Raw genomic sequence first — 12,266 nt, 5'->3', positions numbered from 1 at the left:
GAAACCTTTTTTCTTTGTAAAAGCACGCTAAAGAGACAGCAGATATGATTGGCAACTGTCAAAGCACGCTGGCAGGGTTGTGCAGGGCACACGCTGAATGAAGGCCTGACAGAGCTGCTTGAAGGACACTGACTGGCTGCTATTAGCTTACACTGGAAACCTTTTTTCTTTGTAAAAACACGCTAAAGAGACACCAGATATGATTGACAACTGTCAAAGCACGCTGGCAGTGTTGTGCAGGGCACACACTGAAGGAAGGCCTGACAGAGCCGCTTGAAGGACACTGACTGGCTGCTAATAGCTTACACTGGAAACCTTTTTTCTTTGTAAAAGCACGCTAAAGAGACACCAGATATGATTGGCAACTGTCAAAGCACGCTGGCACAGGTCTGCAGAGCACACGCTGAAGTAGGCCTGACACCCAGACGCTTGCAGACAACTAACTGCTCTTCTATTACAGTGAAAAAAAAGTATTTATTTTAAATCTAAAGCTTAAGCTATTGTAAAAACAGATATGAGTGGTGGCACTGGGCAAGAGGGCACAGTATCCACTGTGAAACTCACATAGAAGCTGGCAGGCAGGCAACTGCTCTTCTATTACAGTGAAAAAAAATTATTTCTTTTAAATCTAAAGCTTAACCTATTGTAAAAACAGATATGAGTGGTGGCACTGGGCAAGTGGGCACAGTATCCAATGTGAACCTCACACAGAAGCTGGCAGGCAGGCAACTGCTCTTCTATTACAGTGAAAAAAAAATATTTATTTTAAATCTAAAGCTTAAGCTATTGTAAAAACAGATATGAGTGGTGGCACTGGGCAAGAGGGCACAGTATACACTGTGAAACTCACACAGAAGCTGGCAGGCAGGCAACTGTTATTCTATTACAGTGAAAAAAATTATATCTTTTAAATCTAAAGCTTAACCTATTGTAAAAACAGATATGAGTGGTGGCACTGGGCAAGTGGGCACAGTATCCAATGTGAACCTCACACAGAAGCTGGCAGGCAGGCAACTGCTCTTCTATTACAGTGAAAAAAATTTATTTATTTTAAATCTAAAGCTTAACCTATTGTAAAAACAGATATGAGTGGTGGCACTGGGCAAGTGGGCACAGTATCCAATGTGAACCTCACACAGAAGCTGGCAGGCAGGCAACTGCTCTTCTATTACAGTGAAAAAAAATTATTTATTTTAAATCTAAAGCTTAACCTATTGTAAAAACAGATATGAGTGGTGGCACTGGGCAAGTGGGCACAGTATCCAATGTGAACCTCACACAGAAGCTGGCAGGCAGGCAACTGCTCTTCTATTACAGTGAAAAAAAATATTTCTTTTAAATCTAAAGCTTAACCTATTGTAAAAACAGATATGAGTGGTGGCACTGGGCAAGTGGGCACAGTATCCAATGTGAACCTCACACAGAAGCTGGCAGGCAGGCAGGCACCTGCAATTACATTACACAGGAAAAAAAAAAAAAAAAGCAGCCTGATGTTCTAGCCCTAAAAAGGGCTTTTTGGGGTGCTGTCCTTACAGCAGAGATCAGATGAGTCCTTCAGGATTGTAGTGGACACTGAATACCCTAGCCTAGCTATCAATTTCCCTATCTAATCAGCAGCAGCTAAACTTTCCCTCCTCTCACTAAGCATGCAGCTTCAGAATGAATCGAAAATGGATGCTGGGAGGGAGGTTGGAGGGTGTGGAAGGGAGGGAGTGCTGCTGATTGGCTGGAATGTGTCTGCTGACCGAGAGGCACAGGGTCAAAGTTTGCCCAATGATGACGAATAGGGGGCGGATCGAACTGCGCATGTGTCCGCCCACCACGGCGAACGCGAACACGCTAAGTTCGCCGGAACTGTTCGCCGGCGGACAGTTCGGTACATCACTACACGGGAGTGGACAATCTCATCTATTTCGCCCCCACGACTGTTCTCACAGCACTATCGCATAATGTACCAGTAACATCCTGGATACAAAAGGGAATCACCCACTTATTCACGTCACAGGGCCTTAAGACATTCCCAGAGCTACAAACAGAATTTAACTTACCAGCTAGAGATCTTTTCACCTACATAAGACTTAAACATATAACACACTCACACAAAATACAGCCCTCAGACGATTCCCAACTCACTCTCTTCGGACGACATTGTATAGGCAAGAGCACAAAAATCAAACCGTTATCCCTGTGCTACACCGCCATTAACGGAGCGGACCCATTGTCCAAACACAAGTACATGGATCAATGGGAAACAGAATTTAACACCTCCATCCCCATCCCGCTTTGGCTACAGGCTATCCAAAGAACCAAAGCTTCATCACACAGTCTATCCCATTGGGAGGCATACTGCAAGCTCATATGAGATGGTACCTGGTCCCAAGTCGGCTAGCACATATGTATCATGATGTATCAAATAAATGTTGGCGTTGTGGCCTTCATGTGGGCACTCTCAAACATATTTTCTGGGATTGTCCCACATTGGGACCGTACTGGCGACAAATAGGAAAGGCCCTCAATAAGCTTATGCCGATACCAATCCCTTTTACACCAGAATGCTACCTCCTCCACCTCTCCCCGACTATCTTCTCACAACCACAGAAGGTAGTTGCCATACATATCTTAATGGCGGCTAAGACAAGTATAGCCAGTCACTGGAAAGGGACTAATGCACCTTCATTCGCAGAAGTGCGGAACAGAGTAGATGCCACATATGAGTATGAACTTCTGGCGCACAGGCTTAATGGCAAAGAGGAGATACACGCAACGAAATGGGCCGGCTGGATTGCCAATAGATCGATGCTAAAGCCAACATCCCAGACTTAGAGGACGATAGATAGAAATCACATATCCTTTTAAACTCTCTAGACCAACTGAACCCAAACTTTACCTACCGGCAACACTTCCTTGCTGATGACATTTGTCGACTCATTGACCTGTCAATCTGTCGGGTCATGGCCCCGAGTGCATATTGAGCTTTATTGTGCATAGTACGAAAAGCGTTGTTTTTTCCCTGTTTGCTCTACTCCCCTTACCCTTCCTTCCCCATCCAGAACAGTTACACTATATCTAAAATTCAGAGGCATCACACAGTTTCAGACAGTAGGGAATAAGGAGGGTACTCAATCCTAATCATCGCATAGATGTTTGCCGCCAATCATAAGCAGAGAGACTGGGACAAGGGTACCCCCCTCGAATGACATAAGTTTTAAGGCACAGGTTAATTAGAATACGCCCAACAATTATCTCACACCTTGTAGACAGTGGAAATACCCGACACCTGAATAATATACTGCAGCCACTACACAAAAGCTAACACATAGAGGTAGTTACCAAGCACAGCTGAGACCGGGACACTTAAGTAGATCAGGCCAGGTCAACCCAGACACAGGCCTGGATGGGGAATGAGCAGGCCATAAGATAAGGTATCAACAACTCTACACATTTGGTTGTATTTACCATGCCAACCTGACAATTGCTTGATCTAGGATGTAGATGTTGTAGTTCTCTCTGTAAAGATATGTGAAATGTGTAATGGGCAAAATACGGTACTATGTGTCCTACCCACTCTCGGTTGAGACAGCTGAAATGCGGATGAGAGTACCGAAACTAATAACTGCACCAGCACCTGGGCCCAATTCACAAAATTGTTTATCTTATTTAACTGTCTATTCATTTAATGTATAAACTAACCGATGCCAACCAAATGTGGACTTGTTTGCAAAAAACAGAAAAAAAAAATAAAGTGTATTAAATAACCCCCTCCCTTATCTTTTCTCTTCTGTATCCCCTCTGTTTCTTTGATTTCTATGTAAAACTTGAATAAAAATTATACATGGAAAAAAAAAGAACCTCCTCAGCTCGCCATACCACCCCCAGACTAACGGTTTCTGTGAACGCTTTAATGGTACCCTGAAGCAGTTACTGCGGACCTTTACAGCGGAATACAGAGACTGGGAGCAATTCTTGCCACACCTCTTGTTTGCATACCGAGAGGTGCCGCAGGAATCCACTGGGTTCTCTCCGTTCGAACTGCTCTAGGTGAATAAAAGTTCAGTTCTTCTTGACCCTTCAAAACGTAGCCTCGTCTCGTTCTTGGAAGGGGATTTTACTGCATTATTACCTTGCCTGTTTACAGCTGAACCTGACTCTCCCCCTGGATCTTTGCATGGGATTATACCAACTCCTTTACTACACAGCGACTTGCCAGGGAAAAGGACATCTCCAACGGCTGATACCCTCTCACTACCAGGCTAGCCGTTACGCTGCCATTTCCATCTGTATCAATACTGAGACAAACTTATTCAAATATAATTTAAAAAAACACAGCAAAATACCCATTAACATACATGACAATCAAACTGCATACTTCAAAATGAGTAACCAAAACACACATTTATCACAATCACCATTTACACAGAATTAACTTTTAACAGCTGTATTCAGAACATATTATTGTAAGGTATACCAATTTTAGTTTGTATCAGATTTATTTAAGAGTTCTGGTACCAGAGTTTTTTTTTTTTTTTTCCTTTTTAAAGAAGGGATCCCGTACAGCCATATAACGCGTTTGACTTAAATATTTGTATAACACTTGCATTAACCAGTTGCAACATATGTACCCGTCAATAGGATTTCTCTCTTATACGCTTATAGAACATTTGGACCAGATTACACAGACATGGTATCACCTGCATTTGTCAGAACTCGCAAAGACTCATAATAGTTATACTACTCCATGTTAAAGGCATGGCAAAATTTTGACCGGTCCATTTGAGTCCGCAAAAGTCATAACAACACAGGTAAAAACCATTTTCTGATCCTACATTCCATGACCAAAATTGCAAACCCACTTCTACACAGTTTGGGTCACAATCAATAAAATCTCAGCATCCCCATACAACAATTGTAAATTTTGCTCTCTAATTTTAAACATCTTTATTTACAACATAAATTCTCTGCAACAAACACACAGGGCAGAAAACATGTGGTGTTTGACGTTTTGAATGAAGTGACTTTTTGTCCCAATATGAAAATAAAGGGCTCATCATATAAGCAATCATGCATCCCACTCTCATGAAACAGTGTAGTGGGCTTTGTAACGGAACGCAGTATTATAGTTCACGATCTCCGTTGGTATCTTAGGTAATCCACAGTCAGAGTTAGAAAGCACGGCAATATCCCCAATCTTCCCAATAACCGGACGAAACACAGTTTGAGAGTCAACTAACTTGCTTTATTCACAGACTTCCATATTTATGCAGTTCCCCTTGCAAGGGGTTTCCTTACAGATGTTACAGGGGATTTCTCCCATCAGGCAGTATAATTATCCCAACAGGCATTGCTGCACGAGAGGGATCCTCCCACTAAAATGGACGATTAAGTGGATTATCCCCTCGTGCAGCAAAACTGGCAATTCACATAGAAATCCATATTTCACATAATATTGCTCGCTTTCATACGAATGACCGTTCGGTAGATAGCTGGGGTCTGCGGGCACATTTAGTGAGAATACCGCTCAGATCCCAGCTAAACTAACCGAACGCCACACAAAATACACTTAACCATCAAGTTCGGTTTGAAACTACCGAACATCGATGGGGAACAGAATGTGGTGAACGCGGAACTCCCGAACGCTCTGGAAGTTCAGCGGTGTTCGGATCATTGAGTAGCCGTTTTCAGTTCCAGGCTCTCAACGACCGAACACCGCTGCAGAGACAAAGGATCCAAGATGGCCGACCGCCGCATGGTCGGTAGCCGAACGACGGCCACCTAGGAGAGCCTTCAATTACCGATTGTAACATTGTTGCAATCGGTTAATTAGTGCCACACGACTGTGAGTGTGTGGTCTACCTGGGGAGCCCGTATTCGTTTGGCGAACGGCCTGGATAGCCGTGTTTCGTCAAACGAAAGGTTTGCATGCTGGTAGCGTACGGCTGCCAGCATGCGAACGGCCATAATATAATACATACACAATCAAGGTACACAGTAACACATTCAGCCTACGGACAACCTTTGTTAAATATAGTCCAGAAGTGGCTAGGTTTGCCACAATGCTCCCCCAGAACCAAGCCGGCATACACAGTCTGATCCCAACGGATCGGCTTGGGGATGTCCGGGAGAGTACTCACAGATCACTTTTCGAGTTCAGTTTGTCTGGATAACCCGTCGGCGTTACCGTTTTGTTTCCCTGGGCGGTAATGGATGGTGAAGTCGAAGGGCAGCAGCGCCAAACTCCAGCGCAGCAGCCTGGCATTGTCCCCAGCCACACGGTACAGCCACACCAACGGGTTGTGATCTGTGAGTAAAGAAAAAGGTTGTCCATACAAATACGGCTGTAGCTTTTTAAGGGCCCACACCACGGCCAGGCATTCTTTCTCAATGGCGGCGTAACTCACTTCACGGGGCAACAACTTTCGGCTCAAGTAAGCTACGGGATGCTCTCCGCCATCTGCTCCCACCTGGCTCAGCACTGCCCCCAACCCAAACATTGAAGCGTCTGTGTGGACAAGAAATCTTTTAGTTGGATCAGGAGCAGTTAATACAGGAGCATTAGTCAGAGCAGTCTTGAGTTGTTGGAATGCCTGCTCACACTCTAGGGCCCAGACAACCTGTCGGGGAAGATTCTTTCTGGTCAGGTCCGTCAGGGGTTTGGCCAGGGCGCTGTAGTCGGGTACAAATTTCCTATAATACCCTGCAGTCCCTAGGAAAGCTAGCACCTGAGTTTTGGTCCTTGGGGTAGGCCACTTGGCCACGGCCTCAATTTTGTCTGGCTCGGGTCTCTGCTGCCCACACCCCACTCGGTGCCCCAGATACTGCACTTCGGCCATCCCTATGTGGCACTTACTGGGCTTTAAGGTTAACCCTGCCTCCCCAATACGGTCTAAAATAGCCCCTATATGGCGTAGGTGGTTTTCCCAGTTCTGGCTAAATATGGCTATGTCATCTAAGTAGGCACAGGCATACTCCTGAAAGCCGTCCAGTAGCCGATCTACCATCCGCTGAAAGGTAGCCGGAGCGTTTTTCATTCCGAAGGGCATGACCTTGAACTGGTACAGGCCAAACGGAGTGACAAACGCCGACTTGGGGATGGCGTCATCGGCTAGGGGAATTTGCCAGTATCCCTTACACAAATCAATGGTAGTGAGATACTGCCCCTGTGCCATCTTATCTAACAGCTCGTCTATCCGGGGCATCGGGTAGGCATCAGACACCGTTTTGTCGTTTAGCCTCCGGTAGTCGACGCAGAACCGGGTTGTGCCGTCCTTTTTAGGTACCAGGACTACCGGCGATGCCCAGGGGCTATCTGAGGGTTCGATAACCCCTAGCTGTAACATCTCGTCTAATTCTGCCTTCATATGGGTCCGGACTGACTCAGGGACCCGATATGGAGCCTGTCGCATAGGTAGCTGTTCCAGGGTTTCAACTCGGTGGGTGGCCAGCGGAGTGTACCCAGGTAAATTGGAGAAGGTAGCCCCTTTAGCTACAATCAGCGCTTGTACCTGTGCACGCTCTTGAGGGCTTAGCCGCTCCCCCAGCTGAACCCCCCGGGAGGGCTCTATCGGCTCCTCCGGTTCTAGCAAGTCAGGTAGGGGCAGATTCTCCTGATCTTCTGAGGCGGAGGCACAGATCGCCGTCACATCCTCTATCCTCTCATGGTAGGGTTTGAGCATGTTCACGTGGAGCATGCGTCTCTTCTCTACCCCTGAGCAGGGGCCAATTACATAGGTGGTGTCGCATCTCTGCTCTACCACCTGATATGGGCCTTGCCAGATGGCCTGCAGCTTGTCTGTGCGGACGGGTTTTAAAATCAAAACCTTCTTCCCCACCTGAAAGCTGCGGTCTCTGGCTCCTCTATCGTACCAGCGCCGCTGGCGTTGCTGGGCCGCCTGGAGGTTGGTGCGCACAGTCTGAGTCAGCGCCTCCAGACGGTCCCGGAACTCCAGTACATATGATACGATAGGGGTTCCGTCTGTATTACTCTCTCCCTCCCAGTGTTCCCTAATCAAGTTCAAGGGTCCCCGCACCCTCCTCCCAAACAGTAACTCAAACGGGGAGAATCCTGTCGACTCCTGGGGGACCTCTCTATATGCAAAGAGTAGGTGAGGTAGGAACCTCTCCCAGTCTTTGTGGGTTCCCCAATCCAAACATTGAAGCGTCTGTGTGGACAAGAAATCTTTTAGTTGGATCAGGAGCAGTTAATACAGGAGCATTAGTCAGAGCAGTCTTGAGTTGTTGGAATGCCTGCTCACACTCTGGGGCCCAGACAACCTGTCGGGGAAGATTCTTTCTGGTCAGGTCCGTCAGGGGTTTGGCCAGGGCGCTGTAGTCGGGTACAAATTTCCTATAATACCCTGCAGTCCCTAGGAAAGCTAGCACCTGAGTTTTGGTCCTTGGGGTAGGCCACTTGGCCACGGCCTCAATTTTGGCTGGCTCGGGTCTCTGCTGCCCACACCCCACTCGGTGCCCCAGATACTGCACTTCGGCCATCCCTATGTGGCACTTACTGGGCTTTAAGGTTAACCCTGCCTCCCCAATACGGTCTAAAATAGCCCCTATATGGCGTAGGTGGTCTTCCCAGTTCTGGCTAAATATGGCTATGTCATCTAAGTAGGCACAGGCATACTACTGAAAGCCGTCCAGTAGCCGATCTACCATCCGCTGAAAGGTAGCCGGAGCGTTTTTCATTCCGAAGGGCATGACCTTGAACTGGTACAGGCCAAACGGAGTGACAAACGCCGACTTGGGGATGGCGTCATCGGCTAGGGGAATTTGCCAGTATCCCTTACACAAATCAATGGTAGTGAGATACTGCCCCCGTGCCATCTTATCTAACAGCTCGTCTATCCGGGGCATCGGGTAGGCATCAGACACCGTTTTGTCGTTTAGCCTCCGGTAGTCGACGCAGAACCGGGTTGTGCCGTCCTTTTTAGGTACCAGGACTACCGGCGATGCCCAGGGGCTATCTGAGGGTTCGATAACCCCTAGCTGTAACATCTTGTCTAATTCTGCCTTCATATGGGTCCGGACTGACTCAGGGACCCGATATGGAGCCTGTCGCATAGGTAGCTGTTCCGGGGTTTCAACTCGGTGGGTGGCCAGCGGAGTGTACCCAGGTAAATTGGAGAAGGTAGCCCCTTTAGCTACAATCAGCGCTTGTACCTGTGCACGCTCTTGAGGGCTTAGCCGCTCCCCCAGCTGAACCCCCCGGGAGGGCTCTATCGGCTCCTCCGGTTCTAGCAAGTCAGGTAGGGGCAGATTCTCCTGATCTTCTGAGGCGGAGGCACAGATCGCCGTCACATCCTCTATCCTCTCATGGTAGGGTTTGAGCATGTTCACGTGGAGCATGCGTCTCTTCTCTACCCCTGAGCAGGGGCCAATTACATATGTGGTGTCGCATCTCTGCTCTACCACCTGATATGGGCCTTGCCAGATGGCCTGCAGCTTGTCTGTGCGGACGGGTTTTAAAATCAAAACCTTCTGCCCCACCTGAAAGCTGCGGTCTCTGGCTCCTCTATCGTACCAGCGCCGCTGGCGTTGCTGGGTCGCCTGGAGGTTGGTGCGCACAGTCTGAGTCAGCGCCTCCAGACGGTCCCGGAACTCCAGTACGTATGATACGATAGGGGTTCCGTCTGTATTACTCTCTCCCTCCCAGTGTTCCCTAATCAAGTTCAAGGGTCCCCGCACCCTCCTCCCAAACAGTAACTCAAACGGGGAGAATCCTGTCAACTCCTGGGGGACCTCTCTATATGCAAAGAGTAGGTGAGGTAGGAACCTCTCCCAGTCTTTGTGGGTTTCCCCGAACGTACGAAACATCTGCTTCAGCGTACCGTTGAACCTCTCGCATAGTCCATTGACTATTGGCTTAATGCCACATACTTTCCACATATGTTGGGTGACCTCCGCAGTGAATTGGGTGCCCCGGTCAGATATTATTTCTTGGGGGAACCCTACTCTGGAGAATACCTTCATTAAGGCCTCAGCTACGGTTTCAGCATGAATGTTAGTGAGGGCTACAGCCTCTGGGTACCTGGTGGCGTAGTCCACTACAGTTAGGATATACTTTTTGCCAGAGGGGCTGGGCTTTGGCAGGGGCCCCACTATGTCTACGGCTACCCTGCTGAAGGGCTCTACAATAATGGGTAGGGGACATAGCTTGGCTTTGTGGTGGTCCCCTCGTTTACCTACTCGCTGGCAGACGTCACAGGAGGTGCAATACTGTCGCACGTCCTTAGAAATTCCGGGCCAGAAGAAAGTATGCGTTAGGCGATATCTGGTGCGGGTCATCCCTAGGTGTCCGGACAAGGGAATATCATGAGCGATCCTAAGTAGCTCCTGCCTATATTTCTGTGGTACCACTAACTGTTTGGTTGTCAGGGTGACGGACCCTCCCACTTCCCTTGCCGCGACGCGGTATAATAACCCTTTCTCCCACGTGTACCGCTCCCCCTCTAGCCCTGCCTGGTCCGTGTCTACCCGGTCCCTATATACTTGTAGGGTGGGGTCTGTCTTTACTTCTGTCACAAAGGTAGTCGGGGTATCCCAGGACATGTGAGTCGTGTGGGGTTCATGGTCTCTTACCTGAACCTCAGAGTGTATCGGTGTAGCCGTGGTGCGAGCCTGCTGCCGTGTAGTCACTGGATGGGCTTCCTGGTATGGAGCCTGGGGTATAAAAGCAGAAGTCATCTGGCCCAAGTCATTCCCCAGTACAACATCTGCGGGTAAATTTTGCATAAGCCCCACTTCCACAGTTCCCTCTCCCACACCCCAATCCAAATGTACCTTGGCAGTGGGTAGCCGGTATACTGCTCCCCCTGCCACCCGTACTGCCACTGATCCGCCAGTGTGAGTTGAACCTGGAACTAAATGCGGTGCAACCAAAGTTAGAGTGGCTCCCGAATCTCGGAGCCCTTGTACCTCCTTCCCTTCCAGGGTCACTAGCTGACGATGATGCTGTCGGTTGTCGGTGGCTCGGACCGACATCACCTCGTGGAGTACTCCTAGAGGTTCCTCGGTCTGGGCGCTCAGCATTTCCTGGGTGGCTGGTGCTACTTGATAGTGATGCGCAGCAGCCCTTGGTGTCAAATTTTGTCGCACCTGGTTCCACGCTTGTCTGCTCCGGTTTTGCGTGCACTCTCGGGAAATATGTCCCCACTATTTGCAGGTGTGACATTGGATGTTAGCCCGGCCATTGTATCAAGAGGGGGGTGGTGGATTATTTGGTGCGGGCCTGGACAGGGTTACTGTGGAGCCGGTAGGAGAAAAGTTACTACGTGGCCCGGTAATTCGAGGGAAAGTCTTACTTTGGAGTCCGTGATGCCTCCTGGCATCAAAATGTTGATCCGCTAGTCTAGCCGCTTCGGTTAGGGTGAGTGGTTTTCGATCTCTCACCCATTCTTGTGCTTCTGGGGACAAGCCATTAAAGAATTGCTCCAGCAGCATTAACTGCCGCAATTCTTCCATATTGGTAGCGTTGCTGGCTTGTATCCAGCCTTGTGATGCTTGATCCAGCTTGTGCGCCCACTTTGCATGGGAATCTTTCTCAGGTTTGCGCAAGCCCCTGAACTTGCGCCGGTACGCCTCTGGGGTAATGGCATACCTCTCCAAGATCGCCCTTTTTACTTTTGGGTAATCTTTGCTGTCCTCTCGGGGCACAGCGCGGTAGGCTTCGGCTGCCCTACCCGATAATTTGCCTGCCAGTAGGGGTACCCATACTGCGGGTTCCAAGTCGTGCAAATCACACAGCCTCTCGAAATCCTGTAAATACCCGTCAATATCGTCCTTTTCTTCACAAAACACTTTAAACGCGTGATGTGGGACTTTGGGTTTTACCTGTCCGTATATGGAGGCAGTAACAGACTCTGCCCTAGCCGGTTTCTCTGGTGTGCGGTTTGCCATCAGATAATCCTGCACGTCTGACATCAGCACGGTCAATATCTCCAAGGGTACTGGCTGTGGCAGAAACGCCATCCTGGTTCTCAGCTCTCTCTGGTATGGGGCCTCTTCCATGGCTGGTGGAGGTGTAACGCTGCGAGCTCCGTCTCCCTCCATCAGTTCAGCGATCAGCACAGCTTTGGATTTGTTGCTGGCTATCTTACCCCTGGCTTCCAGTAGCTCCTTTAAAGTCTGCCGTTTCAGTACGGTATAATCAATCTCCATACAAATTGCCCTTGCTTTCCTCGTTTGGTAGTTTCAGTTTACACGAACACTGCTTTTCGGCTGTAAGGTTCGGATCCCGTCGCTTGCCACCAATTGTAACGGAACGCAGT

Source organism: Pelobates fuscus, chromosome 4 (assembly GCF_036172605.1).
Source record: "Pelobates fuscus isolate aPelFus1 chromosome 4, aPelFus1.pri, whole genome shotgun sequence".
Lineage (NCBI taxonomy): Eukaryota > Metazoa > Chordata > Amphibia > Anura > Pelobatidae > Pelobates > Pelobates fuscus.
The sequence above is the reverse complement of the archived record's forward strand: the minus strand, read 5'-3'. Positions refer to the sequence as shown.